Source organism: Erythrolamprus reginae, chromosome Z, assembly GCF_031021105.1.
Source record: "Erythrolamprus reginae isolate rEryReg1 chromosome Z, rEryReg1.hap1, whole genome shotgun sequence".
NCBI classification, from domain to species: Eukaryota; Metazoa; Chordata; class Lepidosauria; order Squamata; family Dipsadidae; genus Erythrolamprus; species Erythrolamprus reginae.
Window position 1 is genome coordinate 148866828 of NC_091963.1, and position 7913 is coordinate 148874740.

Consider the following 7913-nt stretch of genomic DNA (forward strand, 5'->3'; position numbering starts at 1 on the left):
CCATTTACCCCTGACAATAGGCGTTCCATAATGCTCTGGAATATTCCTGGGGCTATGCTTACCCCAAACTGTAACCTCGTGCATTTGAAAGCCCCCCTGTGCGTTACAATTGTTTGAGCGTTTGCTGTTTGTTCATCGACCGGAAGTTGCTGGTAAGCTTGCGCCAGGTCGATCTTTGCGAACCTTTTCCCCTCCCCCAGGGAGTGTAGCAGTTGTTGCACAACCGGGATGGGGTAGGGGTGGTGTTGGAGTGCCTTGTTTAGGGTCGATTTGTAATCAGCGCAAACTCTTAAAGAGCCATCTGGCTTTAGAGGGGTAACTATGGGAGTTTCCCATGGCCCCTGCTCCACAGGGACCAAAATACCTTGGCTAATGAGTTTGTCCAGCTGTATGTCTAGTTTGGGGAGGAGCGGCAGGGGGACCCTGCGAGGTTTTAGTCTGATCGGTGGGACCTTGGGGTCAATAGAAAAAGATATAGGGGGCCCCTTATACAATCCCAGTGTGGGGCTGAACACTTCAGGGAACTCTTTCACAAAGTTAGGCATATCATAACAGTTTACATTACACACACCCGAAATCTCGATCCCCAGTGGTTCCATCCATGCTAAACCCAGAAGAGAGTGCTTGGCCCCTGTTACAATAAGCATGGGAAGGGTACATTTAACATTCTTGAATGCGATAGGTACATTTGCTGTTCCCAAGACCGAGATTACTCCCCCCTGAAAGTCTCTAATCACCAAAGAGGTTTGATTTAGGTCAGCCTTAGATACATTAGGCATATACAGTTTAAATTTTTCCCAGGGCATGATGGTATATCTAGAGCCCGTATCCAGCTCCATTGAGCAAGGTTGGTTATTGAGTAACAGTGATATAACAATTTTAGCCCCTTTTTTGGTTGCCGTGTTATTCACGGAAAATTGAGAGTTACCTCTATAGTAGTCGCGGTTAGCGGTTGAGTAGTTCCTTTGACCCGCGTTGCGGAATGGTCTCCTTTCTCGCGCTTGGGGGGTCTGGTTTTGAGGTTGCTGGTATTGCGGTGTGGCAAATGTTTCCTCTGGCGCTGTTGCTCTGCATGCGATGGCGATGTGGCCTCTCCGGTTGCAACGGCGGCATGTAGCGTCTCGGAAGGGGCATCGATGGCGCTGGTGATTTCCCCGGCAGCCCGCGCAGGGGGCTGGGTGAGTAGCTCTCAGGTGTCTCGGCTGGTCTTGCACCAGGAGGCAGTTGTCTCCGCTGGGAATTTGTTGGCTGTTGTCTGTTTCCACGGCGCTGGGAGACGCGGAGTCGATTTTTGCAATGAGTTCTCGCCTCCCGTGCTCTTTCAATTCTCTCGCCGCTGCGTCGGCTGCTTCTGCGGTTTGCGCCAGTTTAATCACGGTTTGTAGGCTCGGCTCTTCTTCGATGAGGAGTTTATTTCTCACCGTGCTGCTTTTCATGCCGAAAACCAAGGCGTCGGTGAGGCGAGCTTCCGGGTCTTTAAACTTGCATTGAGCAAGTACCGTTCGAAGCCGCGTTGTAAACTGGCTGATCGACTCGGTTTCCCTCTGAGCCATCATGTGGAATTGATGCCGAAAAACCATGGCTGGTTTGGTCGGCTTGAAATGGCTCGCCAGTTTTTGTTGTAGGACGTCCCACGCTGTGGCTCTTGCTTGTTCCGGTTCGGTGAGAGTTTGGGCAAGTCTACGGATTTCTGCGCCGCAGTAGTTAAGGAAAATAGCCCGTCTGCGATCGGCTTCGGCGTCCTGCATTCCCGCCGCCTCGAGGAAGATCTCGAAGGTGGCCATGTACTCGTCCCATGTCGATTTCTCGGGATCGAAGAGTTCCGGAGCCTGGCCGATCTGGATTTTGTCCATGTTGCACGCGAAGTTTCTTCCGTCCGTTCGTCGCCAGTGAAGTAGACCCAGAGACAGGGTTTTGAGCAATCGGTACTTTTATTCAGCTCAGAGAACAAGTGACAGCTCAGCAAGGTAAAGTGACAATTCAGCGAGTACCGACTGACTCTGCCTGGAGAAACCGCTCCTTTTATATATTTGCGGTTCCCGCCAAAGCTAGAGCCGGCCGCGTCTGAGCCAATCAGGAGCGACTTCCTGCTTGGGCTCAGACAGCGCTGAAAGAGGAACAAACTATTTACAGAGTTACAAGGTAGCCATTACAGGATACAACACAACCCCTGTGAAACAATTGTTGGATCCCCAAAAGAATCCCAAAGCCCAGGTTGTTTAAATGAGCCATGGTGGCACTATCAGAGGTAACATTCAACCGCTTCAAGCAAGCTTTAGCGAGCCAGTAGGGACATTTTGAATCTGTTTGCTGAACCGGTAAAAAGCACCCGAGCCTGGGCCTGCCAAGGTTCTCCCGCTCGCCCATTCACCCTCACCTCTTCCAGCCACTCACTGGGCTCTTTCGTCCACAATTGGTTGCACGTGCGTGGCTGGCGTGAACAGGGCAGTGTCAGCAGTGATGTCCCGTGACCATTGCCTCTGTTGACACCCTGTTTGTGCCAGCCATGCACAAACTTAGCTGGTGTAGCTAAGCCAGGAGAATAGCAGCAGCCAGGTGTGATCTCAAATTGGCTACGCTCATTCAGTCACATGATTTCTAAAGCCCAGTTCCAGCAGTTCGATCCTAACTGGCTCAAGGTTGACTCATCTTTCCATCCTTCTGAGGGCTAGAAAAGGAGGACCCAGATTGTTGAGAGCAATACGATGACTTTGTAAATAGCTCAGAGATTGCTGTTAAACACTGTGAGGGTGTGTGTGTGTGTGTGTGTATATGTATATATATATATATATGTCACAGGTTTCTTTGCTGAATTTGAAAATTAAGGGAGACTAGGATAGATCTATTATATATATGTAGATATCTATCTATCTATCTATATATGTAGATTGTTCTGAGTTTGGGTTTTGCCCCGTGTAATATTTTGAATGTCTATGCGACGTTTCGGTGAAATCACATTCACCATACTATATCTACAGCAGCACCTGTGCTCGGCGTGTGATTTGGCTTCTGCACTAAGACACATGCACGCATGATTTCCAGGGCTTTTTGCTTCCAAGCAAAAAACCCTGGAAATTGGAGACAAGAGCTAACGGTTGCAAGTGACCGGCAAAATCAGGTAAGAGCTGTGCTGCCAGGCCCTGCCGCTCGGCCGTGCCATGCCCCATCCCTCCACCCCCTGCTGCCAGCTCCCATCTGCCCACCGCATTGCCAGCCTCTACCACACTGCCCCCTGACACTGCAACGAGTGGCCTCCAGTGCACAATGGCTCTTACCGTTGATCTCCTGGTTGATGGGCCATGGCGCGGGGTGCAGGCAGGGCGGCCCCAAGGTCTCTGCTCTCCCACATAGCCAAGAGATGCCTGCAGTGCCGGAAAGCAGATAGCAGGCCACATGGTCGGAATCCTAGCAGTGTTTCAACGAGGTCCCACTCATCATCTTCAGGCTGGTACTTTCGCCTTTGTGCTCAGGCAAATGCAGAAGCAAAATCTCACTCGGCCGCACATGCGTGCCCACCGGTCACCCGGAGCTGTGTGCAGAGCGCACCTGTAGCATTGGTAGCAGCATTAAGCAAGAACCCCTGCCTGAGCGACACCCTGTGTTTTCCTTTCTTTTCCCCAGGAATCAGAGATCACCTACAGCCTCTGTCAGATCTCTTCCAGTCTATCTTCACCTGGGCCAGTGGTGGAGGACCATCTCCCACCAGAGGAAGAAGAGACGGTGGTGTACATCAATCACATCTTCCCACAAACTTCAAGGAACGATCCCTACAGTTGAAGGCATTAAAAAGCAGCAATACATGACTTTGATAGACAGCTTTTCTTAGATCTTCATTTTTGCGAAAAGGTGTTTGGAACTTGGCCAGTTTTAGAGAAATGCAATTCTTCAAAAGTAGAAATATACATTTAATCCAGTTGAGCGTGACTAAGTTTTAAAACCAGTGTGACTGGTTTTGTCTTCTTTTGGTACTTTAATATAAATAAATAATATAAATAAATATGTATTAAAACTACATGTAGTACTTGACTTGCAAAAGGTTAGTGACCATTCGAAATCAGGACAGGATTGAAAAAAGTCATGACCATTTTTCCCACTTATGACGGTTGCAGCATCTCTGTGGTCACAGGATCAAAAATTCAGACCTTTGGGAAGTGACTCATATTTATGATGGTCTCAATGTCCTGGGGTCACATGACCCCCTTTTCTGACCTTCTGACAAGCGAAATCAATGGGGATGCCAGATATCTCCGGGACCGCCTTCTGCCGCACGAATCCCAGCGACCGGTTAGGTCCCACAGAGTTGGTCTTCTCCGGGTCCCGTCGACTAAACAATGTCATTTGGCGGGACCCAGGAGAAGAGCCTTCTCTGTGGCGGCCCCGACCCTCTGGAACCAGCTCCCCACAGATATCAGAGTTGCCCCCACCCTCCTTGCCTTTTGCAAGCTCCTTAAAACCCACCTCTGTCGTCAGGCATGGGGGAATTGAAAATTTTCCCTTCCCCCTAGGCTTATAGAATTTATACATGGTATGCTTGTTTGTATGATTGGTTTCTTAAATTGGGGTTTTTTTTAGATTATTTTTAATATTAGATTTGTTTAAATTGTCTTCTTTATTGTTGTTAGCCGCCCCGAGTCTTCGGAGAGGGGCGGCATACAAATCTAATAAATAAAATAAATCTAATAAATAAATATACTTAACAACCCTGTCACAAAATTAACAACTCAAGCCATTCACATAAAACTTGTGCCAAAATGTTCACAAAATGGGGCAAAAATCCCTTAACAAATTAATCTTGGACTGTCCGTTAGGAGAACAACTTGTCTGAATTGGACTGGTTACTCTGAAGAAACAGAATAGCTTCCAGCAATAATACACATGTAGTCCTCATTTAGCACCTTACTCAGAGCACAACTGTTCACACGACAGTGAGGAAAAATTAACTTTGCAACCAATCCTCCCATTTAAAACCTTCCACAAAGCCAAGAAAGCAGAAGTTACATCATAAATACATTTTCATTTAGTGACAGCCTTGCTCAATGGCTGAAGTGCTGTTGACAAACACGGTCCTTAAATGAGGACTACCTGCATTTCTGATCAAACGTATGGTGTATTGGGTCCTTTCTTCATACCATTATAAATCCAAACTATAATTCAAGAGTAGATTCAAGGATTTAATCAAGAATTGTTTTGGAAAGATCACATTACTCAAACTAAAATAATTTCAAAGCCTCACCAATGCAGGCGAATATATGTGTCCCAAAATAATGCTACATTTTAAAGGTTCTTTGATTTTTATTTACTAGCATGGGATATTTTTGTCCCGATTCCAAAGTTCTTAGAGATACAAAATATAGATAATAGGAACAAACTTTAACTCTTTATTGAATTCTGAAGATGGTTTGGGTACCCTTCAAATCCATCACAATTGGGATAATCAGTCTGATGTTTGAGGCACAACCAGTGATTTTTCAAAATTGTTTTAGCAGTAATCATTGATTTGCTTTTCACAATTAAATATTGTGTAAGTAATCAATTATCCTTCATTTCACCCGGACAATGCAGGGCCACATGCTGAGGAGGGTGGCAGCTTTGGTGGTGTCCAGGAGCAGGAGGGCCAAGCGGGCGAGGGTCATCTTCTTTTTTTGTGGGAGCTGTAGGGCTTTATTGTGGGAGGGGGACACCTCTCACAGGAAGGTCATCACCGTCCCCTTCTTGCCCACCTGCCAGGGCTACAGCGGCTGGAAGTGGATCAGGATCCTGTTGGTGCACAGACCCAGCTTGCCGGCCAGGAACTCGGCAAAGCATGGGCTGTGCATCTGGTTCTGCTCGGCCCAGCCCACCACGCCCACCACCCAGACAGAGAGCAGCACATCTGGAGCCCCTGAGCCACCCAGGCAGAGTCCCAGCTCGCCCTTTACCAACTCCTGCAGAGAAGAGGGAAGTGGGGAGTTGGGATCAGCCAATGCTGGTGGCCTCCCCCCCACGCTTTCGCAGGTTGGTGGCGGCGCTGAGTTGCGCGGGCAGGTTTTGGGGCAGCTGCGCCACTAGTACACTCCTCTCCCAAGGCCAAGGGGCATCTTTTTGAGAAAAGCGGGGGGGCGAGCAGGAGGGGTGGGCGGGAAAGGGGCATCTTCTTTCAGGAGTGCGGGACAGAAAGGGGAAAGTCCCTCACACTGTCTGTTTCCTCAAACTCATCTATCTATTTTAAGTAAGGAGACCAGATGTTCCATTTTTAAAAAAATCAGGACTTTTAAAAACGCCATGGGATGCGAGAAAAATTGCTCAAAAGCGGGAGTGTCCTGCCAAAAGCGGGACATCTGGTCACCTTATAAAAGGAGCAACACAGCTGATAAGGTCAGACACCCAGAAAGGGGTTCAGGCCTTGCAAAAGGGAAGAACAACATGGCTTCTTGGTTTCACACCCGCACCTCACCGGATGGCTATTTTTATAAATTTTATTTTTAATTCTCTTTAGGTGCAAAAGAGGTCAGGAAGATGGGAAGACTGAGCTGCTGCAGAGAGAAAGGCTTCGGTGTGGTGAAGAAGGCCGGGGAACCGAGCTGCGTCTTGAGCTGGGGGACGTGGGTGTGATGTCCTTGGTGGGGATGACGCAGTTCCTCCTTTGCCCATTGAATTGGAGGATTGACTCAAGAGAAGCTGCAGCTCTTCGTCTCTCTGGGGAAGGAAGAAGAGAGTGACGGAGGCCAAGACCGGCTTCCCAGTAATCCTGAAGAGAAGATGGGGACCATTCCTTGGATGACAGGTTTGTGGCCTCCTTCTTCTTCCTCAATCCCATCTACATCAAATTATTCTCCTTTCCTGTGGCCAAGTTCACTCGACGTTCACATCCTTTTCTTCTAGATCCTTCTCAAAAATTCAGCAATCCCTTCTTCATTCAGAGTCATTGCTTGAATCAGTCTCCTACTAGGTAGAAGTCACAAAATGTCGCACAGGAAAGCATGGTTAGATGCAGCTTTTCTGCAAGCAAGGGAAGTTTTCTTGATGGTAACCTTCTATAGCTTTCTGTTATGATGATGATGTTGATAATGTGATCCATTCAGTCATGTCGAACTTTTGGGATTTTATGGGCTATGTCTTTTGGGGCTTCTAGTGCAGTTACACTTTATGGTCCAGTGTTGGAGCATTAACAACTTCTGGAGGCAAGTTGTTCCATTGGTTAATTCTTCTGTCATGAAATTTCTCCTTAGTTCTAAGTTGCTTCTCTCCTTGTTTAGTTTCCACCCTTTGTTAAAAAATATAGCTCAGTACTGATATTCATTTATTCATTCATTCATTTATTGCATTTATATGCTCCTCACTCCAAATGGACTCTGAGCAGCTAACAACAGGTATAAATGCAATATAAATAAAAAACCAATAAAAAAACATTACTATAACCACATGTATTATAAAACCAACAATCAGATTTAATTCCAGAAAAGCCAGGTTTCAACAGATTTTCAAGAAAACCAGTAGGAAGGAGATAATGCAAATCTCTGGGGGCAGTTGATTCCATAGGGTCGGAGCAGCCACAGAGAAGGCTCTTCCCCGAGGTCCCACCAACCGACATTGTTTTGCGGACGGGACCTGGAGAAGGCCAACTCTGTGGGCCCTTATTGGCTGCAATGAGGTATGAGGGAGGAGGTGGTCCCGTAAATAGTCTGGCCCTGAGCCATTTAGAGCTTTAAAGGTGATAACCAACACCTTGAATTGTGCTCGGAGACCAACTGGCAACCAATGCAGCTCGTGTAGAGATGGAGTAATATGGGCATGCTGTGGTATACCCGTTATTGTATGCGCTGCTGCATTTTGCAGAAGCTGAAGTCTCCGAACATTCTTCAAGGTTAGCCTCATGTAGAGCGCATTGCAAGAGTCAAGAAAATGGGGCGATCCTTGATACGCTCTGAGCTACG